The 26,208-nt window shown below is 40.8% G+C and overlaps 1 pseudogene; it reads left to right on the forward strand.

Moving 5' to 3' along the window:
• Positions 1 to 22,888: 22,888 nt before the first annotated feature.
• LOC112550983 lies at positions 22,889 to 23,073 on the forward strand (annotated as a pseudogene).
• The last annotated feature ends 3,135 nt before the right edge of the window (positions 23,074 to 26,208 follow it).

Below are 26,208 nucleotides of genomic sequence, written 5' to 3' on the forward strand. Positions count from 1 at the left end.
AACCCTTTGAGTAGTTCCTGACCTTTTCTTTCTGCACCTGTTTGACAGTTATATCCCTCATTGTTTTCTGCATAACAAGGAAGCAAAGAGAAAGCACATGCATTGCTTATGGACCTATGTGATCTAGAAACAGGACAGAAACTCATCTGACTCCATGCTAAGTCTTTTCTTGACACAGGTACCCAAGACTGTTCCCCCCCCACCCCTTTTTTTTCCCATGGAGGCTGGACGCAATTTTCACCCCATAATCCTTTTTTTGTAGCGCCATCTCAAATTAAAGGAGTCTGAGGATACTCTTATGTGTTGACTACAGACTCCAATGAGATAAGGACAACCATAGCTCACTGGAGACAACCAAAGTGCAGCAAAATCAACAGGTCAGATGTTGGGAGGAAGGCGGTATAAAGAACAGATGTATTGATTCTAAGTATTCTGGAGTCTCCCATATACTGAAATGATTTCATTACAGGATTTGTGTTTGATTTCAGCTTCCTTTGTACTAGATCAAGAAAGAATCAGAAAACAGGGGAGAATTTTCATATAACTGCTTTTTAACTGTGGTGCATAACTCTTTTCTTTCAATAGCGTTGAAGTGATGTTGTTGCTGTGCTAGTGTAAGAAATATGTGAAAGGGAAGAATTTTTTGAGTAATATATTTTAATGTCCAACTGTATGGTTGGCATTGGGATAGGCTTGGATAAGCTTTCAGGTATCACAGTATTTTATACTGTGCACTGTGATTCCTGAAACTTTCTCCAAATGTATCCCAACCATCCAGATGATGTAATGATGATGTAGTAGGAAATATCACCCACAAAAATACGTTCTTCTTCTTCTTTTTTTAATAACATCTTCAAACTGAAAAAGGTGGGATGCCACTGTATTAAACTACCGAGTTGATCTAAATCTTCCCAAATGTACACAGAGGGAAAGAAATACATACCTTTAAAGCTCTTTCTTTAGTGACAGATGGCATAATGATGTATATTTTTGTTTAAATAGTAGGCAGGGTTTAAACAAATGTAAAACAATAAGATGCATCCTCAGTTTGTCACATTTGCTGAACAAGTCTGCTAAATAGTTACTTTGTATTTGATTTTACCTTGCTATAAAAAAAAAATTACACGCAGTGGCTCTACATTCATCATTAGTAACAAAACACATTGTATTCACATTGTCAAAGAAACTTAAAGCAAATATCGGAATGCCACAGGCTGTGATCAAATGCAAGTGAAGAGATTTTTTTCAGAAAAAGATGTTTTGCTAGACTTCTGTAAAGCATGTTTTAGAGTCTTATTTTCTTATTTATGGAACTGAAATGTATAGAGGTGAAGTAATTTGTTCAAGGACACACACTCTGAGGATGGCAAATCAAGGACTGGAATTTGGGAGATCTCAGTTTCTAGACAAACAGATGTTTCTCTGATCATATGACCTCCATGTGTTCAATATATTTAGTCTAGTAAAGAATGAAGTAAGAAGGTGCTAATAAGAGGCTGCACATGGAATGGGGAAATAGTTCATTAAAAGATTTGAAATGCATGTATTAAGGGCCTAGCAGCAAGAGGACATTCTCTAATAATGAGCAGGTCCCATTTAGAAGCCAATTCATGACTCGGGTGACTGTAGCAAGGATTAATGTAGGCAAATTTACACAATCAAGCTTCAGTCAGAATTCCTTTGACATTTTTAATGAACTACAAGTCTTCCCCTATTTGTTACCAATTGCCATTCATGAGATAAATTGTAGTCTATACAAAAGGAGCCATTTCTCCCACAACAGTTCTAGCCAGTCTGAATAATTCTGTCTTTATGAATGATTAATAGGCATAGTTGCAGTGGGAAAAATAGTATTCCTTTGGATAGTGGATCAAAATGTGTCAGGGTCTATCAAACAAACAAACAAAAATCAAGGCTGTGCTGGAACACTGTTCAATATACACTGCTTACATAAAGGCTTTGCTAAAGCATTGGCCAGAGTAGGTCTGACCAGAAAACCTGACTAATGCATGAACTGCTTATGTAAGTAAAACTTGGCATATGGATGAGCTAGGCACTCCTGCCAGAAGATGGGAAGGGGAAATGGCTGTACAAGGTGGAGGAGAGCCCAGTTCCTGTGTAATAAGACTCAAACAGGAACACCCAGGTCAGGATGTGAAACAAGCCCACAGTACAGGATGCTTTGAGACAGTCACGATACAGACGGAATGCAATATGTAATTTGTTTTGAACATTGTGTAAAAGAAGGAAAACATGGGAACTTTGTAGCCACCTAGGGGACCCTATATGGTATTGTGCCAAGTACCTTGTCACAAATACAAAAGCCTTAACTCCTGGTCTGATATATTTGTTAAGCAAATTGAGTGGAAAAACTAGTTGTCACAGACAGGAAGAGGTTTGGGTGAAATCTGTAAGAAAACAGTAGTAGGACCTAACATAGAGCTGGGTGGGGAATGGTTGCAAGAAACTTGTAAGGGGTGTGTGTATGTATAAAAATTCCCATTCTGCATAAGCATAAAACCTTTAAAAAAAATCCTTTTCAGCCTCTGCAAGAGAAGGTTGAGAGGCGACCTTGTGGCTGCCTATAAGTTCATCACAGGGGCACAGAAGGGAATTGATGAGGTTTTATTCACCAAGGCGCCCCCGGGGGTTACAAGAAATAATGGCCACAAGCTAGCGGAGAGCAGATTTAGACTGGACATTAGGAAGAACTTCTTCACAGTTAGAGTGGCCAAGGTCTGGAACGGGCTCTCAAGGGAGGTGGTGCTCTCCCCTACCCTGGGGGTCTTCAAGAGGAGGTTGGATATGCATCTAGGTGGGGTCATCTAGACCCAGCACTCATTCCTGCCTATGCAGGGGGCCGGACTCGATGATCTATTGAGGTCCCTTCCGACCCTAACATCTATGAATCTATGAAAGCCAAAACATGTTAGGGATATGCTTGTAGACAGTAAACCTGGCTGAATCTTTGCCACCAAACCCAACTTGTGGTTGTTCTTTAAGACAAAACTGGTGTCGGGCTTGGTGTCCTGGCTGAAACTTTTCTCAGCACTGGTGTTTCTGAGACTTCAGCAGTGACACATCCATAATGCCTTATGAGGACAACAGCAATGATGACACTCATAACATCCAATGACACAAACAAAAACATGTCTCAGTTCTGTAAGCACAAGATGCTTTGGCTTTGACAATTACTTACATGTGCAAAATAATAGAAGGGAGAGAAAAATAAGAAAAGATCTCTTATCACACAGAGCATTCCACATCTTGAGGGCCAGTTGTCCCCTAGGGCTAACAAACCAAAATCAAAAGTCTGCACAAATCTAACAGCCCATCTGGCTAGCATGATTTAGACTTACTAGTTTCAATGGCCAAAGGTGCACAAGGGAGCAATGTAGCTACCATTGATCATATCACCTTTGGTTCTTGAGTCAGAATTATCAGGTACTACTGACATCTGGATCAACTGGAGCATTAACTAGGCTCATTCTCAGACTTTAGAAGGTATGGCAAGATAGTTTGACCACTCTGTGACAACACTGCAGTATTAGGTCTAAACCCCCATGATAATAACACAACTGAATACTTTACCTGGTGGGGTGCAGCTACTTCTGGTCCTGTTGTACATTGACTGTGGGCAGCCCAGAGCACTGAACATCAAGGTCTGTGGCATAGACCCCACAGAAGCAGACTATATAGCCTCTACATACCCACTTTGCTATTTCTATTGTTCTGTCAAGGTTCTCTTCCTTTCTTCACCCCCTCAAAATGAGGTGGAGGGTAAGTATTAGGGGTGTATGAAACAGGCCTTATTTTATTTGAATTCAGATTCAGCCTGAATTGGGGGCAGTGGTTCTATTCATTGATTCAGATCACTGTCCTCAATTCACTTTGATCGAATCCAAATCTGAAGATTCAATGCTGATTCGGAGAATCAGCAATTTGGCCATAAACACAGCCTTAAAAGTTTTTACTAACATACCTCAAGGAACCAGGCATGTCTTGTTAATGCTGCGATGTTGGGATGAATGGAGCATCCCACAGGAGCACGCGTGTGTGTGTGGGGGGGGGGGGGGGGGGGGGGAGGATGAAGCAAACCTAGAAGTGGACTGAAAATACTTCCGGTCCACTTCTGGGTCTACTGAGGAGCACGCTAGACCCCCCCACCTGTCTCGGTGATCAAACATGGGGGGACCCTCGGTACCCCCCAGACCCAGGAGGCACCAGTCACCGAACCAAGGGGTGTGGGGGTGGGGGTCCTGTGTGCTCCTCGGTGGACCCGGAAGTAGACCGGAAGTGCTTTCGGTCACTTTCGGTCTGCTGGCGAGTGTGCTGGGGAGCCACCCCATGCTCCTGTGGCATGCTCCATCCACCCCACCATTGCAGCATTCACAAGCCATCTGGTACCTTGAGGTATGTAGAAAAAACATTTAAAGCTGTGTCTATGTTCAAATCGCTGAATCCTTCCAAATCTCTCCAAATCGATTTAGAGGGTTCCGATTTAATTTGGAGAGATTACAGGCTCTCTTGATTCGATTCTGATTTGGAGATTCAGCTGCTGAATCAAGCTGAATCTCCACCAAATTGAATCAGGGACAAAAACTTTGCACAGCCCTAGTAAGTATACTCTTTTTAGAAAGCAGAAGTCTGCATTTAAGAGAACTGAAGAATGGATGGGCTGGGAGTACTAGGGTGGACCAGTGTAATGAGGAATAGACTTGCTTGGTGAATGTGGCTGTGAGTGACCTGCTTCTCTGCCAGCATTATTGATCCAAACCAGTAAGGTTACATATACTTGCATATTTGTAAAAAGTAGTAAAACTCGACTAAGGTAGACCACATTACTTCCAGCCCACTCTAAATTCTCCCATGAACTCCATTCTATTCCTTCCTTCTCTTGAGGCATTGCAAATTATACAACCTCCATCTTGCCACAGAAATTTACTTTTTAATGTGTATACACTCTCCCTACCAGAAATTTTATATTTAGTAGCTCTATTTTTCAAAAGCCTGAAGATAGTAGTGTATTCAAATATCTTCATTTTATTCTCCTCTAAGTTGGAGAACAGTGCCAGTAAACACAAAATTCTCTATACTCAAAATGGCAGAGATGCTACTACAAAGCTGTAGGGAGCAGTTGTTTCACAGCCACCTGAATAAATGTGATTCAAGGCTCCAGGTAACCTCAGATCTTTGAAGCAGTGAGTAGGGAAAGATTTCTGTTGGCTGTACATGTTAAGGGGCCAGACTGTCCCTTGGTGCTCTTTATTTACCTTTCCCTGGATGGAGAGAAAGAAAAGAAAGACAGCTAATCAATTAAGATTTTAAAGCATAACAAGGGTTTCCCACAAAGCCTTTTAAAGGCTTTAAAGGTCAGAAAGCACACAGAATTAGCAGCTTTGCAATTGGTGTTATTTATGAAGGGTAGTAGGCCAAGAGCAGGGTAGGGAAGGATAAGATCCTGTGGGATAAATGCTGATTTTTCCCATTCTGCTCCTTACAGTAAAGCTTTCTAGTTTTCTTTCTGAAAGGGGGAGGAAGTGCATCCTTTTCTTCTCTCTACGTTCAGCAAAACAATAATGCTTCTTACAGTGATATAAAAGAAAGTTTGTCTATGTTCATCTGAAGTGGGTCAGAAGGTAGACCATGGTGGCACCTTAGAGATTAAGTGGTTTACAAAGGCATAGACTTTCATAGGCAACAGCCTACTTCATCAGGATAGAGCTGGAGAGGTATGAGATTCTTGGGTTGGCAACTCTGTTTGACTGCAGCAATGGTTTTATAATGTACTGCCCCTCACAAGAGACCCTCACCCTCACACCCTGATGCCCATAACTGAACTCTGCAACATGCTACCTCCAGCTCACCCCCAGCTTTACCCACCCTGGGGGTCCACTCCCCCTATGCTGGCATGGACTCCCAAAGAAGCTTACCTATGACCCAGCAGTATTACCAACATCGTAGGACAGCAGCAGCAGCAGCAGCAGCACATGTCTGAGAGAATACTTCTGCAGGTTTCTGTGTTCCCCCTTGGAGACAAGGTGGCTGTGCTGTGCTCTGCTCTGCTCTGCTCTGCTCTGTCAGAGTTGCAATCAAGCTGCCACTACTTACTGTTTTTATAGATGGCTAAAGTTTTTTAATGGACATATTTAGCCTGATTTTTGTACTGACTGTCAATACATTTACTGACAGTTGGCAACCCTACTGGATAAGAAAAGAGACAATGCTTTAGATCAGCATTTTTAAAATGTAGAACTTTTCACTTGTGTATTATGTAATCCTGTTATACAGTTCATATTCTCCAACTCAAGTTATTTCAATTTCTTTAGAAAAACTATAGTGAGAGGGAAAGCAATGTAGTGAATAGGCACAAGATTCTTCTGAAAAACCAACTTACTTTACAAAATACACCCACTGGTTATATTTTATCCTTTTTGTCAGTAATGTCCTCTCTCTTCTCTGTCTCTGTCCTTCTCCCCACATGCATTTTCCCCTTCTGTCAAGAAAATGAAATGTCTACCTTTTGGGAGTTGGGCTCTAGAAGAGAAAAGCTTACTTACAGTATGTCTCTCTCACAAGAATTAATTAAGAATTAATAAGGGAGCTTCTATCTTAATTAAATACTAAATGGTTTTTAAAAGACTTATTCAGCTTAATAAAGATGCAAAGATAAATTCAGTCTGCATCTAACTACTCCAAAGTTACAAAAGCAATGCATTACATTGCTGTAAATATGATATGGTTGTAGGGACAGCCATATCATATTTACAAAAATGTAATTTGTTGATTTTAATGGTGTTAATTCATGTCAAAAGTTGACTAAGAAAATAATTAACCTGAGGCCAAATCACAAAACCCTTGCTCTGCTAAAAATAGGATTAACACAAAAATAAGAGTATGTGACATGATAACATGTAGAGGTAAATGCAGAATTTCTGGAACTGTTCTAGTAATTGGGCTAAGTTATAGGGAGAAAAAGTGGCAGAAAGCCTTTCCCCTAGAATGTATTGGATGGCCACCAATGCAGATTATCCTTGCATCACAGTTATGTGAAGGGTCCTACTCATTTTAATAGGAAATAAACTAATTGGCTATTAAAGAATGTCTTTATGAACCTATAATTAAAAAAAAACTACTAGCCTTGCTTAAACTTTTCTAAAATATGCAAGGCAATTAATTAGTGTGGCTGTAGGTCTCTGTTAACTTTTTTGTTGGATACATAATAATTCCTATAGAATTTATTTTTTATTAAGGTCAGTACTATCTAGAATCTTTATTACTGATTTTAAAGGATGGTAATGAGTGCACATTTAGTAAATTTGCAGGTGATTTTGAAGAAAGGAGTTAGATTCTATATTACTTTGTAAATTAAGAAATGTGATCTAAAATAAATAGGATGAACAGGAAGGATAAGAACAAAATACTATACAAGAAACAATCAAATACACAAACACAAATGAGGAATGATCAGTTAGACTGCAGTTCTGCAGGAAAGGAACTAAGGATTGCAATGAATCACAAATGAAATAAAAGTCAACAAAGTCATATGGCAGAAAAAAGTCTAATATCATACTTGGATGAATTAATAGAAGTGTCATATGCAAGTCATGCAAAATTATTCCTCCACTCTGTTCAGCTAGAGTGGATGCACTATATGGAGGCATCTATATGTGTGCTTTACTGCAGAGTAGACTAATTAACTGCACAATAAACTGTCACCATCTAAACATGCACTGGTATTAGGGCACAGTAAAATAATTAACTCCCCCATAAAATAGTACTGGTGGGGTAATTTACTGTCCTTAAATCCACGTATGAACGGTGACTGTGGGCATAAATTGTGGCTGGTCAGCCCAGTCAACCAGGGTTCTGCTCTGCCCTAGCTCAAATTTCTGCTGTCCCAGGTGTTTGTATAGATGCTGCACCTAGGAGCAGTTTACTCCAGGGCAAATTGCTCCAGAGTTCATTGCTTCACATTAATTGCACATATAGATGCACAGACTGATACCTCATGTGGAATACCAGGCCCAGTTTGGGGTTCACGCATCAAAAAAGATGTGCACAAATTGGAGAAAGTCCAACATAAAACAGCAAAAATAATGGATGATCTAGAAAGCATGACATAAGGAGAAAGATTGAAAGAATTTAGGTTATTTAGGTTAGAAAAGAGATGATTAAATGAGGATTTGCTAAATTTTACCATCATTTTTTCTCTATGTCCACGGGGAATTTAGCTTATAAATTAGGAAAAACTCTCTATGTACAAGGGTACTTTTTAACTGCAGGGTGGACAAACATTTATCTCAGGTGGTTTAGGTGGTTTAGACAGGAGGCACCGGCAGTGGTGACGTGTAGGGGGTGGATGGAGGTGCAGGAGCACAGATGCTGGAGTGGGAGCACCGTGGTGTTCCCAGAAGTGGCCACAGTCATTTCTGGAAGCAGCCACAGCAATTGTCTGGGGTGGCACTCCGGTCAGTGAGATTGGCTGAGGGGGACCAGCCCATTGTCTCTCAGCCCATCCTCATTAAAATATTAGGCATCTGTGGTGTCAATGCCTACACAGTCAGATGGATCACAAATTGACTGGAGGGCCACACCCAGAGAGTGGTGGTGGATGGGTCATTTTCAACCTGGAGATATATGGGCAGTGGGATTCCCCATGGCTCAGTCCTCGGGCCCACACTGTTCAATATCTTCACCAGCAATTTGAACAAGGGGGTGAAAAGCACCTTGTTCAAGTTTGCAGATGTCACTAAGATGTGAGGAGAAGTGAGCACCCTAGAAGAGAGGGACAGCCTACAACTAGATCTGGACAGGTTACAGAGGTGGGTGGATGAGAATAGGATGGGTTTCAATATGGACAAGTGCAAGGTATCGCACCTGGGGAGGAAGAACCAGTAGCATACCTACAGGCTGGGAAACTCCCTTATCATCAGCACAGAGGCAGAAAAGGATCTTGGAATCACTATTGATTCCAAGATGAACATGTGCCATCAATGTGGGGACACGGTCAGGAAGGCTAACCGCACTTCGTCATGCATCCATAGATGCATCATGAGCAGGTCCAAGGAGGTGATCCTCCCCCTCTATGCAACATTGGTCAGGCCGCAGTTGGAGTACTGCGTCCAGTTCAGACCCATACGTGCACTTCAGGAGGGACATGGACAGCATTGAGAGGGTCCAGAGGAGGGCCACTCGCATGATTAGGGGGCAGCAGGGCAGGCCCTATGAGGAGAGGCTACGGGACCTGAACCTGTTCAGCCTCCACAAGAGAAAGCTGAGAGGGGATCTGGTGGCTGCCTATATATTTGCCAAGGGTGACCAGAAGGCAGTGGGAGAGTCCCTGTTCCCCTGAGCAAAACCTGGGGTAATAAGTAACAACGGCCATAAGTTGAGTGAGAGTAGATTCAGGATAGATATCAGGAGGCACTACTTCACTGTCAGGGTGGCTAGGAACTGGAACCAACTTCCAAGGGAAGTGGTGCTCACCCCTACCCTGGGGGTCTTCAAAAGGAGGCTAAACAGCCACCTAGCTGGAGTCATTGGACCCCAGCATCCTTTCCTGCCCACAGCAGGGGGTTGGACTAGATGATCTGCTTAGATCCCTTCTGACCCCACCAGCTATGAAACTATGGACCCCCTCCCCCCAGTTGCCGACTGGTCACTGGGGGGGTGGGCATGTGCCCCCCGTGACTAAGGTGACACCAGTGGCCCATGGGCACTGGACTAGAAATTATGCAGGGCTTCTTCCTTTATGATTAGAGTCCACATGTACTGTACTTACTCATTTAGAAAACAAGGTTTTTCCTCCATTTAAGATAGGCAAAAAAGTCCCTAACCTTAAAATCAAGCACGATTCAGCAGGGAGATGCAGGCAGCTGCTGTGGCTCAGGCCCCAATCACAGACTGCCACATTAATGCCCCCTTACCTGCCATACCACATGCCCCACTACTGCTTCCTCCGCTGTCTGTCCCCCACTGCCTACCCTATTACTGCCTCACTTATCACCTCTCCCTCCACCATTGATTAATTTAATATGATGCTCCAATAATTAGATTTCATATATGGAAAATTATAACAAATTTATCAATGGGGAAGCAGCCAGCAGCCCTGGGCATGTCGCTCTCCTGTTCTCAGTGTGGGGGCTCCACTGTAGAGCCCTTGTGCTGAGGCACACTGTGCTCTAGCCAGCTGTAGAGACAGGGGAACAGGCAGGCCAGGGCTGGTTTCTCCCCTGTCTTGAGACACCCTGTACCCCAGCCAGCCAGGGAGCGGGTGATTGGAGTGCAGGGTGCATCAGCACAGGGGCTCTACAGCATGCAGAGACAGGAGCATAGACAGCCCTCTCTCTGCATTTGTCCTGGTGCCTGACACTTTGTCATGGTTTGCTCCACTTTTTTTCCAGATTTTTTGTTGGGTATTTTTTGGTACTGGGAAATCCTGGTAGCAAATTTTGCCCTGCAAATTAGCTACACACTGATTAATGTGCAACTCACATAGGTCGTTGTGCTGCAAAGAGGTTTGCAGCACCACAACCCATACCTGCTTGCACATCCAGATCCAGCCAAAGATTCTTTCTTGTTTCTTTTTAGAAGGAGAAAAAGATAAAGTATTTGTAGATGAAGATACTATTTAGCATTTATTTATACTACCTACTGTAAAAGCACACTTCTCTATTTCTTAAGAGAATATTTTAAGATTCAAAGTTTGGTTTCTTTCTGCTTATACATTGTGATACTCTCTTTATTTACAGCGATCACATACTTTCTCCTCCCACCCCAGGACTCCTGCCTTGTTCATCTCATGAAATGAATTGTGTTTATTTAATGAGCAGTTATTCTGTATTCTGTTTTCCCTTCATTGTTCCGTGTGTGGCTACCTGCTTTATTTACTGTCCTCTGTTCAAACCATGTTCTGAAAGCAAAGCTGTTTTCCATGAGCCTATTCATTACTGCAGTATCAGGCTTCACAAACATTAATAGTTTATTTTCACACTATCCCTGTAAGGTATTTAACTGCCCCTTTCTTATAGAGCAGGAACTGAGGCACAAAGAGATTAAGGTCAAATCTTAAGCTAATTTTTGTGCCCAGTTAGAGATGTTAAGGACCTGAAACCTACTGGGAAAGTAACCAAAACTCTCCCAGTGCTGAGGCATTTTTGGAATGACAATCTACTACTACAAGCAGTTACTGTTAATGCAAGTAGCAAAGCTCACTGCAGTCAATCTAAGGGTACCAGCCCACGGATGACCCATAGACGCTTTATGAAGGAATTTTTATATTTTTAGTCTGATTTCTTTCAAGCTTAGAAAATTACACAAAAATAGATATATTAAAAAAAATGCATATATGCAAAGTTAAACACTAAAAAATAAAGAAATGTCAATATTAAGGAATCCTGTGCAAATTCTGCCCCATTAAGTGTTAGAATGCAATCATTATTTACATAACTATGCTATTTTTCCATGTCTCATTCAGTGCATAAGATATACCTGCTCTAAGGCTGAATCAGAATTGTTTATTAAGGGATAATAGGCAAGTGGCCAAACACTGGAAGGATTTACTGTGCAACTCTAATAATGTTCTTTTATCATAACTTTTTGCATATAATATCTATATAGTGCACACAGTCTTTTAAACTAAATAACTTGGTATTTTACCTATTAATCTAAAAAGTCTTCCTCTCTTCCTCTCAAATAGATTAGTAAATCATTAGACAGCTTATTCCACAGCTTGTAGTAAGTACAATTATTTACATGTGTGTGTGCAAAGTACTACTATTTTGATTTAGTACTGCTTACATTCACCTTGCTACCAGGATGAATGACTACGAATAGTGCACAGGGAGGGGAATTTGAGCTGCATGTCTCACTCCCTAGGGGTCAACGAAAGGGAACATATCATGAATTCAGAATGACATAAGATGAGCTAATGCACCTACAACAATGGCAAACAAGGCATGGGTTGTCACAGGTAACAGGTACGCTTCAGTTATGATATATGATATTGCTCAAGTTGAAGGTCAGGCAGAGGACATTCCTGTTCTTCTATCTGGACCAAAACTTAGGGCACCTATACACGTGCTCGATGCCTACAACATATATGCGAAGTTAAGCACTAAAAAAATGTAAGTCTGCTGGAGCGCTCTAATTAGAACACTCCAGCAGCCTCAGTGTCACATGTGTTCAGCATCCCATGTTTTAAAATGATGGCAGGGACACTTGAACTAAAGCTCACAGAAGAGCTTTAGTTAAAGTGCCCCTGCCACCATTTTGAAGTGCAGGACACTGAATACATGGGATGCTGAATACATGAGATGCTCTTGGGAGCTGCTCTAATTAAAATGCCTGCACCTATCCCAGATGTAATGAGCATATGTAATGACACCCTTGACCTGTACTGGTAAATAAGAACAGATTATGTTCCTTAATGTTTTAGGAGCCAAGTCTGAATTCATGCCCTATTGATATCAATAAGAATCTATATGAAATGTCAAGGGCTTTTCTAAATGAGTAGAAGGGAAGTCACTCTAGTCTGACATTCATTTTAAAACATAGTTTCATTGATTGCCCAGCATACATAGTGTATACAAGATATATGAGAAGGATGATTCAAATGGAAACCAAACAGTAGTTGCTCTAATATTATATATTTTGAGTCTATATTAAAACTTGGGCTATTCAACAATCAAATGAAGGGATGGTAACAGAATCTGACAGAGGATGTTAAAAGTTAAAAGCATCTAAAACCTCTACACAAGCCATTTGGGAACCAATGTCATTTCCTATTTAAAGAATGTACATTAGTCAGCAGCATCAATATTTTAAATTGTAACTAAAACAATATAAAGAAGACGTCCACATGGCTTTTCTATAACTTCTAATTCCCCTTAAGGAAAATTATTTGCAACCTGGTTTTTGTTTTCACCTGTCACCCAAGTAACTTAATAAATTGTCGTTGGTAAAGAATGTAAGAATTAATAACTATTGGCAAATGTGTCCCTTAAACTTAACTGATGACATTTAAAATTATGCCAAGGAATAAATCACCCTGCTTTTCATTCTCACTAGAGACCACATTTTATACACACATTTTGTAACATAAATCTTTTATCACGTTGACATCAATAGAGAAGCTGCTTGTTGCCACGGCCTCTACTGAATGGATAAGTGGAAACTTTGAGTATGTCATGAAACTCTTTTATGTCTTCCAGACTACAGATCATCTCACCCTTCATTTATAAACATGTAAAATGTCATCCTTACCTGTTATAATGCAGAAATATATTCCATCTTGTACTGTTTTAATGGAATTGTTTAAAACACAGAGAAGCTGTTGAATTAGGTGCTATGAAAGTTATTCTTGGATCTTGCTCTTATTTTTGCACATAGGAATAATTAAATATCTATATAATGTAGCCTATGGAACACAAGGAGTTCTCAATCTTCTTCATCTCAAAATTGCAGTGAAGCTTCCCTTTTATTTGGAGAGGACATCCTCCTATTTAACAGTATGAGACATACCTTTCCTAAAATTTTACTAATTGCTAGCCAGTTGTGTGTTTTAGTACAACCAGTGGGGGTTGGACTAGATGACCTCTAAGGTCCCTTTGAACCCTGTGATTCTATTAGGGGGAACATGGTCATAACCACCATGATACCTGTTTATGAAGCCCCTGGATATCTTGCTTTCCCAGGTTTTACAACTCATGTCAGCTTTAAATTAGAGCTATCACTTAATTAATTACAGGAAAGAGTATGCTAAATAAAAGCTGAAAGAGAGAACAAATTGGTTTAGATACTTCTTCTCAATCAATATTTATTTTCAAATGAACAATTAAACCACATGAATTGGTCAACTACCAAACCAAAACCAAAATGAATGAGTCATCTAGACTTGTATTACATCCAGAGTAGCACAACAAAAGAAGTTCTGGACAATACTTTCTAAATAGGCTCCCCAGAATTACTTTTGATGTTTTCCTATAAATATCTTTATGATTGAGAAAGGTCAGATGGAAGAAGTATTACCCAAAGAACAAATATATGCAATGGTATTAATTTTGACTGGAAATGTATTCAATGCCTTTCTAAAAGCTCATTATGGATTTGGAAGTGGAAAAATACAGGAGAAAATGAATACAAATGATCTCAGTACTGTGCAGGATCAGGAAGCATCAGAAATCAAGTGTTTTCCTGGTAAGAGTAGGTGCTTTGTGCTTTGAAGCAGTCTTCATCATACTGAAGACATCTTAAAATGTAGTCAAAAGTCATCCAGAATTTATGGAGGACAGGAAAAGCAGGGCTGTTGATACTCACATATATTAATGCATCTTTTTTACAATCCAATTTCATAGAGCCTTATCTTTTAGTGAAGTTAAATCTAGTGAAGTTGGTGGAATCTCCCTTATACTTCTCCCCAACTCCCTTATATTTATTGATATATCTTGCAGTGTTTATTTCAGGGTCCTTTAGAGCAGGCCTTTCTAAAGAGGTGGATAACTAAAAAGTCTTCTCTATCAAGGACACCAGAAGAAGGGAAATTGTGCCTGAAAGCTTGTCCATCTGTTCTGTCAATTATACAGTTGGTCCAAAAAAAGATATTGCAAAAAACCTTGCCGCTTTTATCTAAACAATGTATTTTCCACCCAGTAAGTTATGAGGTCTGTTCTGTCTACCCAGGGTTCATTGGTCAGATTTCCAATAAGATGATGTTTTTCAGGAGAGCTGAGTTTCCATTTAGGTGCAAAGGCAAAATCCTATTTCACCTTTATAAAGTAAAGGACTACTTAGCTGCCTAAAGGCAAACACATAAGTGGCACTTAGTGTCAGTTACAGGGATTTTAGGCCCTATTTCCAGAAGGGTTTCTAGACTTGTGTTTCTCAGTGCACTTATAAGTAATCTACAATGGCCACTTACATCTGTTGCAATCATTTTTTTATTATTCATTTTTCAAACTAGCCCTAGGGTAAAATTTCCGGAAATCCCTAGTGACATTGGCCTCTACCCACAAAAGGACCTAGGTGCCCAGCCCCTTCACAGAATCCTGAGTCAGATGCCTAAGCACCTAACTAACTATATATGCTATTCTTAGGTCCCAAACCCTATGCACATGTGTGCATGTATATATGTGTGTGGCCATGTGTGTGCATGCACTTTATATAAAATATAATACACACATAGAGGGAGAGAGAGGCTTAGGGACCTTACTAGAGGCTACAAAGAGGTGCCTATCTTCAATCAGGATTCATAATGCTGAACCATCTCTTGAAGTTAGCTGTCTATGTCAGCCCCTTCTCATAAAACATGGCCAGAAAAGGTGATAATGCTGATAATGCACCTTTCCTTATTTAATAGCTCAGATTTTAGAATACCTACCTAAGATGTCAGAAGTAGTTACCCAGGCAACCAGCAGTTTAACTGGGATGAAAGAACATACAGATACCCCTGCTGTCACAGCTAAACTGCTACTAGTTCCCAAGCTAGGTAGTTTTGGGTATGTCTATAAAAGCTTCAGTTGATTGCAGTGAAGGCAGACACCCCCACGAGTATGCACATGCAAGGGTGGTTGCTTCCCATGGGACAAATAGCAACAGCACATACATATGTACATATTTGGCCGCTCCTATTTGTCCCTGGGCACAGCCCTTCACATGCACTCTGGCGTGGAGCAAAGTGACCTAGGTGGGGTAGGAGAGGCTGGGGTCAGCACCTGTTCTGGCCCCAGAAGCCTCACCTGGGGTCCTGGACACCTCCTGGGACAGCAGCAGCACTGAGTCAGCTGCTCAGAGCCTGGCCAGCTGTCAGAGCATAGCTTTGGCCAGCCAGACTCCCTTCCTGGCAGCACACACTGCTGCTGTGTGCACCATGCTGCTTTTTTCAGTGGCAGGTTTTTTAACACTAGGATTTTCTAGTGTCAAAAAAACCTGCCACGCTGCTTTCTAACAATGCAGTGAAGAGGTGCATGTGTGCCACGAGCAGTTTGTGGTGCCTCAAACTACTTTGAGGTGTGACAAACTGTGCATGCACACTCATGGGGATATGCCCATGAAGCGGAATTCTCTCAGTCCCTTTAACTGAAGAACGTTGCACTTTGCCAGCAACAATTATTGAGCCAGAAGGAGGGAGTAGTACACTTTCATGGGATCAGGGATGGCAACCCATTTTTTCCATGTAAATATTCTTAATGATAGACTGTAGAATCATGCTCAAGCTGTCACTTAGTGTACTAATTATTCCAGGCTCTGCAGATAGGATAGGAAAAGAAGAACATCTAGGCAGTGGATTCCTATGTGGCATAGGCACCTAACCACAGAACACTGTTAAGATTTTGGGGGTGCATCTACATGTATGCTTTACTGCAGAACAGACTAATTAGCTCTGCAGTAAAGTGTCACAATTTACACATCAGCCAGTATTAGGGTACAGTAAACTAATTAACTCTGCCATAGGATAGTACTATTGGGGAAAGTACTATTTTACATTGGAGGACTTACCTGTGATGTAATGCATGTATAGATGGTGACCAGGCTGGGGCCAGACTTCTGGCTGATGACTAGCCATACAGCTTCACAAGTTCTGCACCTTTGTGCACCAGCCAGCCCTCTGCAGCCCGACACCACCACCTGGACCCAAAACTAACCCCTGGTGCCCCCTGCCAGCCCAGGCATGCTCCACCCCAGTTCAAATTGCTGGTGTCCCAGGCACCCATGTAGATGCTGTGCCCAGGAGCAGTTCACTCCAGCTCAGAGTGCTCTCGAGTTTATTTTGTTGCCTTAATTGCATGTGTAGATGCACTTTGGGTCTGCTAAATAGACAACTGGAAAATAAAGGTAGTATGGCTTTTTTAGGAAGCAGCTGGCTGCTAAGTTGTGAGTATCTAAATTTTGGACTTAGGCTCCAGTGGGAAAGTGAGTTGGGACTTAGGTTTCAAAGTCCTGTTGTCGATCTGACCCTTTATTAGCCTGCATCCTATATAAAACCAAGAGGGTTTAGGCTCTGAAGTCATTTAGGTACATATGAAAATGTTATCCTCAGTCTTTGTGTATTATTCAACAGCTAATGTTTGAGCACTTTATGCTTGGATGTGACAGTAGGATCAGTTTGTGTTACAAAGTAAGGCATAGAAATTCAATTACAGAACTCTGCAAACAGCAGGGACAGCTTTTCTATTCACAGTTTGAATGCCACATTGCCTGCGGATAGGCAGGTATGTCTGTTAGTGATCCTGGTACCTGCTGTGCAAAAACACCATTCAAAGTAAACACCCTGGGTTTGAATGTCAATGGGACTTTAGCTCCTAAGTCCCACAGCTGTGTTGTGAAAGTGTTGTTTGGCATCTATTAGGGAAAGCTCAGTGTAAGGGGAGTGTGGTAGAGACTACTACCAGACAAAATGATATAGGATACAGATCTATCTGTTTGCCCTCTTCTAAGTAATTTAGATATGTACAAGGTGATTATACCATTTTGATTTAGTGGTGCTTGCTCTCATATTGCCACTGGTACAAATGTCTATGTATTATGTACAATGAGAGGAATTCAACCGCCATATCCCCACTTCAAGGGGACCAGGGGAAAAGAGCCAGTCATCAATTCAGAATGATGCAAGCTAATGTGCCTAGAACAACAACAAACAAGGTCCAGTTTTTCATAGGTAAATAGTACACTTCGGTTATATTATTACTGAAGCTCAAAGTCATTCCATAGGACATTCCTGTCTCTCTGCCTGAACCATCAAGTTAGCATGTTATATCTGCTCTGTGCAAGGAAAAATAATGATGCATACTTCAAGGTAGCAGAGAATTAGACCAAAATGTTCAGAATTTAGAGGCTCGCTTACATGCCTTTTTAAAGGCAAAGGACTCCTGTGAAGTTCAGGAATAAATATTCTGTTTACAGTGTTTCAACATCACAAATGTCTGCTGGAAACCAGGAAGTAGTTTCCTTTAAATGTGACTCTAAACATCACTCTCCCATTTCAGTATGCATTACACTCAAAGCCTCAATGAACAAAATGCTTTTTGTCATTTATGTATTTGTCAGCTCTCTGCTTTTCCACATTTAATTTCCATAACAGAGAGAGACTTTTTAAATGTAATTTGTGTGTTTGCACATTTTTCATGCCATTTGTTATAGCTTAGGTTTATATTAGAACCCTAGGTTAGGAACAATTAGCATAAAAATACAGTTGTTGTAAATATCCAACATGAGATCTGAATGTGTTGGCTTCTGCCTGAGCCAATTGGTTATAGTAGGGCAATATAAATTCCAGAGTGTAAATTTAGTTTCTGTTTTGATTAGCAAGATTTCTCAACTGTGTGGTTAGTCTCTCTGGGGAGTCTCCTGTCTCCTTCATGGAGATGAAAGTAAGCACAGGAAGTATCAACTGAAAAGGAGATTTTTTTGCTGCTTTTTTATTATTTATTTATTTTGGGGTTAGGACACAAGGTTAACAAAAGCAAAAATGTTCTATATATTTTATGCTTTTGTTCCAAATATGTTGGTGAAAATTATTAGAGCCTGGATAAGTGGCTAAGCCTTTCTGAGGAAAACAAGCTTGATAGTAGTTGTAGTAGTAGTAGTATTTTCACTAAGTTCTCCACCTCTAAATTTCAGTCATGACAAAAGTTGCGTCACAAAAGTAATTTTGACTATGTTTTATGACAACCAGAAAGGTCTAACACAAGAGGCATCATTTGCAGATGATTTTTCACAAACTTGAGGCACTCTGGAGCTGCTTAGATTAAGCTTCTGAAAGAAAACACAGAAATGTATAAAAATGTGCCAAAGGGAACCACTGGTTAGGGGTTCAAAATCTCCACAGTTCATCCAGCAACATTTTTTTTTAAGATAACCAAATCTGACAATCTCAAGATTATTCTTCATGGCTATGGTAATGTATAATGTTTCTAGGGTTCTTTTAAACTCTTTTTCCTAGAGAGTATTGTCTGTGAGGAAGTCCCCAACCACCACTTCAAATAAGTAACATGTGCACAAACACATCATGATGGCTGAGCCAGCTGCCCAGCAGCTATGAGAAATCCTTGTGCAGGTTTGCCTCAAAGCTGATTTTCATTGCCTTCTTTCAGGGAGGCATAAAAGGCATAAAGAATAGATTTGCTACCATCTGCCTCAAATATGCTAAACAGAATAGCTGTTATGTTGTGATGCCCAGGAAAAAAAGGTGTTCCAAATGTCTTGTCCTTAAGTGAGATCTTAGAAAAAAATCAGCCAAGTGTGCAAAAGACAGTTTGCTAGACTGTTACATGTCCCTCTGGTTGTGGGCCTTCCAAAATGTTTATTAATTATTAGTAGAAAAATAAATTGCATGTGGGGAAAACAGTCAAAATATTAAAGAGCTGGGAGGTGAAAAGCTAAGTCCAGGCTCTTTTAGATCTTTCTGTAAAATACTCGTTTAAGAATTCCCTTTACTTCTTACAGAAGTCTTTAAAGTGCAGTATTTTTTAATTAGCCTGATGCTGATATTATGACAAAATATAATTAAATGTGTTTTAAGCAATTCATCAAAAAGTGTTATCTATGTGAGGCTGGGTATTAAAACTAGAGGTCAAATACAGTTAGCCTCTCCTTCAAGGGATTTTGTCTGTCTTCATTGTGGTATCTGAGCGCTGATCCTCAAAGACATGTCAGTGTTTTCTTTCTGCTCTGCCATCCTGAAGCATGTTTACAGGTTTTACTGTTCCTTTTTCAATAGTATCTATGAGAGCGACACTATTGTGAAATAGCTGAAGTGAAGAGGTACATTTTGTATTAGGGCTGAATATCGAAAAAGTAGTGGGTATTCTTATTTCTCCTGGGTGTCAGTTGCATGGTTTTGTGAAGGTTCTGCTTTCAGCGGTCTTTAACCTACCTTACAGATTGATATATTGATACACACACACGCACACGCACATTACGCACGCACACATGCACACACACTTTGGTTAGTCTATGAGGTGCAAATCTACCCTGCCTTCTACAGAATTGTTGCAAGGGAGTGCAACTGTTTTAGGAAGGTGCAGTCATAGAGGGAGAGACCTCTCAAACACATGTCAATGTGTAAAGTCATTGAACAGACAGGCCAACAAATGACTAGTTTTTGTAAATACAAAACCTTTAGTACAAAGCATTGAAATTTGACTCAGCTAGTCCCTACAGAAAAATGATTTCATAGAGAAGAGATATGTCAAACTGAAGAAAAGGTATTTTGTTCAGAAAGAGGAACAAATGCTAGCATTTAAGACCTTCCCTGTAAGAGTGCCCTCCTCACAATTTAGGCAGATCTTACTGGTTCCTAAAGGTAAGGTCAGAATATGTGTACAATTGCTTCAGATTCTGTTTTTTTTTTCCTTTCTGGGGGAGAGTTTTCAAGTTGCAGAACTTCAGTGGAATAAGACGTAGCACTTCCTCCTACTTAAGTATTACAGTGATGAGTTTCAGAGTTATCCATGCTTTTATCCAGGGTTATTTTTTATACGGTTAGTCTGATTTGTAGTACTATAGTATTATGTAGTATCTGTTGGGTCAATCTTTACAGCTTTTAAAGTTATTTAAAATGTTATAAATGTTACTGCTGTACATGCTATAACATACTACAATCCAGTAGCATGATCAGACTAATTCTTATTCAGAGCACTTGATTGTTAGTCGGAGCACAAGCAAGAGACTTGATTGTTCCACATCTCAGGGAATGTCTACAATATTACCTGGTGCCCTGGGGGCCTCCCAGGGCTCCAGTGGCAGCGTCCAGGCATGCGAAGCCTGGCTGGCAGCCAGAGTCTGGCTCTGGCTGTCTAGGCTCTGGCTTTGGGAGGCATGTACTGTCACCACATGCACCACTGCGCTTTTTCTAGCAAAGGTTTTTTTGACACTGGGATCTCCTGTCCCTGCAAATGACTGCATGTGTTGTGCATGGGCCTACAGCACTGGAAACTGCACATGCATGCTCGTCTGAATGCACCCATTCAAGGGGAAAAATAAACAAATTTGTACAATGCTGGAAAGTTTCAATCAGCAGACAAAAGATTTGAAGTTCATATTCTTTTAAAGTATAAGAAAGATATTCCTCAGATTCTTCAGTAATCAGTTTTAACTGAAAGGAAAAAGGTACCTGTAGAGGGGAAGTATTTGAAAAACTCACTAGTTTACTACTAAGTTTTTACCATCCTCTTAAAACACAATGGCATACTCAACAATAAATCATCAATAAAGTGTTCTCTGAATGATAAAAGGTAAAGCAGCAATGTAACAACTAAGCTTTTTTTTTTTCTTTTTTTTTTTCAAGTTTAGTTCATTTTAGATTTAACTGGCCAAACTACCATATTTACTTGAGTATAAGATGACCCCTATTATAAGACAAGCCCCCCCCCCCCAATAATTAGCTTCTATCTATGGAAAAAAATAAATGTGTTATACTTCTCCAGGTATAGAATCAAATTATTAGAGGTTTGCCTTGAATTTGGCCCTCCTAACTATGACAGTGGGGAAAATAAATCAGCGGGGGGTGGGGGGGCGAAGTAGTGCCCTTGCCCTATTCCCCTCCCAACGTCTGCCCCCTGTAGCCCCTTCCCCTTCCCGTCAGACCCTCCTCTCTCTGAACACATGCAAATGAGGAGCAAATTTGAAAACAATGATTTTGAAATTAAACTTAGCTATAGTAATTTCTATATAATACCCATATACTTTGCTCATCCAGAGCTGAGGGATGTTGCCCTTTTTTTAAACTGTTGTAGGTTTTAGTATAGGTACTCCATAAAGACACTATTAAACAGCACTTTAGCTCCTACTTATATATAATACAAACTAAGCATCATATTAGTCCAAAGCCAAAAGGCTCACTATTTACCATATAGTTCATTGGGCTGGGCCCCACCAGAGTCAACAGCATTTCAAGCCATGGCAACCCCACAATTCAGCATTGCTCAGTATGGGTGTGTACTCTAGCTATCCCGCACAAAGGATCCATGTTAGTAGCCCCACACTCATGCCTGGAACCAAATGTTCTTGTCATGAGTCTTGGGGTATTCCAAAAATATATATCCATATGAGGCACAGGGCAATCTGATCCAGCTTCACTTCATGGAGCCACACTCATAAAGCTCAAGCACTCACAGAAAAAAAAAAACAAAAACTAGCACATGCTCAGCACCCACAAGCCATGGCTGTTTTGGTTTTACATGTTAGATCTCTGTGGATGCTTGCAGACATTTATAAAAAAAGAAAACAGTGTTTTACTGGAAGAAGTGCATTGCTTCAACCTGGCTCTGCAGCCTCTATACAGACTCTATACAGCACCTGTATAGATCTGGTGCTTCAGTGGGGCTGTTTGTTACTTTTAGCTAAAGCTGATTCAATCAGCTATTAGAAAAGCACCAAAAAGCCCCACTAAAGCACCCATCTTTACAGACATCTGGCAAGCTGGGTTAAAGTAATGCATTGCCTCTTGTGGGCATGTGGGGGCTTGGTGTGGGAACACACCAAGTTTAATTTAAAGTGCTGGGGTTTTTCAAGGGGGTGGTATTATATCTGCAAGCACCCACTGGCAGAAACCAAACTTGGCACCTATGACCACACTAATGATATATGACAGTCTGAGGGAGGAGGCAACAGACGGATTTTGAGTGAAATGTTTGGAGCCCCATTTGGTGGTGTTTTCCAGGCTTTTAAGGATGGTGAAGAAACAAGAATCATTGGAAATGGGAAAGAAAGTCATAAATCAGCTGTAGGAATGAAGAGGAAACTAAAATATATGCAGTGCTCACCAAAAAGAGTCAGCATTGAGAGGGAGTGTAATTAATGGGCACTACTATATCTTATTCAGATGGGTTGCATTAATCTATCCCTGTGGTAGACTCCCAGGAGAGATACCATGATCAGCCAGGTGGTTTTACTTACCTGGCAGAGGAGATACTCCTCTTCTTGAACTTGAATGACTTGGTGTAGTTAGAGGGGGAAGGGCTATCCCTTGCACTGTGGGCAGGCTGACTCCTGTGAGAGTTTACAAACGCATCCAAAGGCTAGGATCTTTGCTACACAATTTATGGTGATGGGAATTGTTCTCAGGTTTTCCTCTATCTTTCTCCTTTGGCCTTTTAGTTAGGGGCAAGCGAGACTAGAGGGCATCTGAACTCCAAGGCCTCTGGGCTTGATAGGATGCCTGCCACAGATTTGGGAGAATCTGAAGCCCCAGACTGAAAAGTCTTGGAGGTAGGAGACTTGCTGGTGGTAGCAACACACAGACTTAAACAACTGAGTTCTTCTCAGGCAAAATTTGGAGCTTAATTCAGAACTGATTGGACCTGAAAAAAAAAATTTAAAAAACATTGTAGTAGGTTCCCATTAACATATTTTCCCCATACGGGCCATCTGTTTTACAGTTTTGCTCAGTGTCTGCTGCAGTTAAGCAACCTCATAGTTGGTTTCCATTACTGGGCACATGCTGCTTTAAGCAGCAGTTCAAAAATGGACAATGTATTTAATGAGGTATCCTTGTATGCAGATATAGGACTTTTTCCCTCATGCTGATTGAAGGAAAGAACCTTGTCTTGTATGCAAGTAATTATGGTAAATCACATAAGATTCAAATCCTATTTAGATTACCCAAAAATGGGCTGTTAGCAGATCACTTTTTTGCCTGCCTGAGCTTTTCAGTAATAACCCTTAGATGACATTCTCTTCCTACCAATTTCATATAAAGCTACTTTGATCTTGCATCTGTTAGGATTTCTTTACTGTTTAAACAGGCTTTTATTTAATTTAGGACAACTAATTTTAGTGCTTCAAAATAGGCACTATTTTACGTAGTAGCTGTTGTGGCTTTTTGTCTTATGCAAACTAAGAATGAAATACTAAATAGGGGAGGGACAACTGGAGAAGCAGCCTCAGGTGCCAATTTGAGAGGCAAAAATACAACCCCAGTCACTGCTGGACTAGCTGTGCCACCACTGCCAGCATCTGAGAGCTGTCACTGTTCATGGTGCCATGATGTTACATCCTGCCAAAATGTTATGAGGCATGAGGAAAGAACATTTATGATTATTTGATCAAGGATATGAAAAGGAAGGATGACAGGTATGGAAATATGATAATGTATTTACTCATGTTCAGTGTTTTTATTCAATTAAAAAAATACTGACTAATTTACAAGTGTAAATACAAGTATTCTCCTGCTGTGGAGTTTTTTACTCTGCAGCAGTGCATGTGTAGATGCTGAAGTGACTGAATGGGTTATGAGGCAGCTTCAGTGGAGGGCTGCCTACTGGCTAGCCCTCCACTGAAGCACCCTTCTGCCCCAGCCAGCCTCTCCACAGCGTGTTGAGCCATGTTGGAGCAGCCTCAGGCTGGCAGGCTGACTGCTCTGACCATCTGCCAGCCAAGGCTGCTATGACCCAACTCATTTTGCTGCAGTCCTGGGAGGTGTAAACACAGTGCTCCCAAGAGCAATAAACCTCGGAACAATAAGCACTGGAATTTATTGCATCACATTAATATGCATATGGAGATGCACCCAGGAAGGGTACTGTTAGTTTGCTGTTGCCAAAGCAACTGTTTGGTTGTGAAAGTACTAATCTTCTTTTGCTCTTTCAAAAGACAATCGCCATCTTGGGTTGCATGAATGGACACATAACTCCCAAGGAGTATGGACACCATTCAGCACAAGTGAAGTTTCAGCTGAAGACCAGGTAGTGGACATGTTCAAAAGGATTCAGAAGGTGAACAGTGAAGAAGATCAGAGGTTTGGAATGAAATGGAAGGAGAGAAGAAACAGGGGATGTTTAGTCTTGGGAAAGAAAAGATTTTAAAAAGTGTCATGAAGAAGAATGACAAACAATTGTTCCCCTTAGCTTCTGAGGGTCGGACAAGAAGAGACAGCTCTAAACTACAGGTAGGCAACTTCAGCTAAACCTCTGGGAAAACTTCTTGTGTGTTTTAGCAATGAAATAATGGAGCAAACTACCTAGGAAAATTGTAGAATGTAATTCACTAGATGGTTTTTAAATAGGCTGAATAGTAATCTTTTGATGGAAAAGGCTGGGATGATTTAAAACAGAGAATCCCACATACTTGAAGGCTGGACTAGTCAGCCTTAAGGTCTCTTCCAATCCTATAATTCATCTATGCATGTACTAGCTAATAGTACCAAAGGCAAGGATTTTCTGTGATACCTTTTCTTGGACCAACAGTATAGTTGTTGGCGAAGCATTTGGTCATCAAGTATTCTCCTTCAGTACAATTCAGGTGAATTTTTTAGACACTTGATGTCCAAAAATGTGTCCAACAGCTCTCCTAACTATACAGTTGGTCCTATAGCACAGAAAATCCTTGCCTGTCATGGAGTTGCTGGAACATCATGGCTACAGCAATGCTCCAGCCATATAAGAACATCAGCTAATGTGAAACATACTGCCCCCCCTGGCCACTCCCTCACCTCCCCTGACCAAACTGAAAGAACACCAAGAAATGGGAATTCAAATTGTTTCTCTGATGTGTGGCGATGGCTGTTCCCAGGATTAGAAACAAAAGTGTTGCTGTGCATGGGCTCTAGCTGCATTTTTTTTTCTTTTATATGACCTCCTTCCATTTCTTTTGATAACCATGATGTTACACATTATTTCTATATGTACCATTTATAGATATTAAGTTATTTTGGCAGTAACATACAAACATTTCTTATAGTGATAGCAATAGCCAGTAGCTCACAGTCTAATAAAACCACAAGTTTAAAAAAGAAGTGATATTCATTAAGGCAGAACAAATTCTGTCTCATTTACTCTAGCATACTTCCACAGAAATCAATAGAATAATTTCAAAGCTATGCTAGTGTCACTGGAAACATGATATTTTCCAATGTCTAACATAAAACAGATGTCATAGTTTCATAGTTTCATAGTTTCAGGGTCGGAAGGGACCTAATAGATCTTCTAGCCCGACCCCCAACCAGGGCGGGAGAACAACCCAAAAAAACACCACTCACCCTAAAAACAAAAACGGGACTCAAATGAGTCCAGCCAGGTAAGTATCCAGCCTCTTCTTAAAGATCCCCAGGGTAGGGGCCAGCACCACCTCCCTTGGAAGTTGGTTCCAGCTCCTAGCCGCCCTAACTGTGAAGTAGTTTTTTCGGATGTCCAATCTGTACCTCCTCTCCATCAACTTGTGCCCATTACTCCTTGTTATGCCAGCGGGGGCTAGGGGAAACAGCGTCTCCCC

The sequence above is a fragment of the Alligator sinensis genome, unplaced genomic scaffold (genome assembly GCF_000455745.1).
Source record: "Alligator sinensis unplaced genomic scaffold, ASM45574v1 scaffold394_1, whole genome shotgun sequence".
Lineage (NCBI taxonomy): Eukaryota > Metazoa > Chordata > Crocodylia > Alligatoridae > Alligator > Alligator sinensis.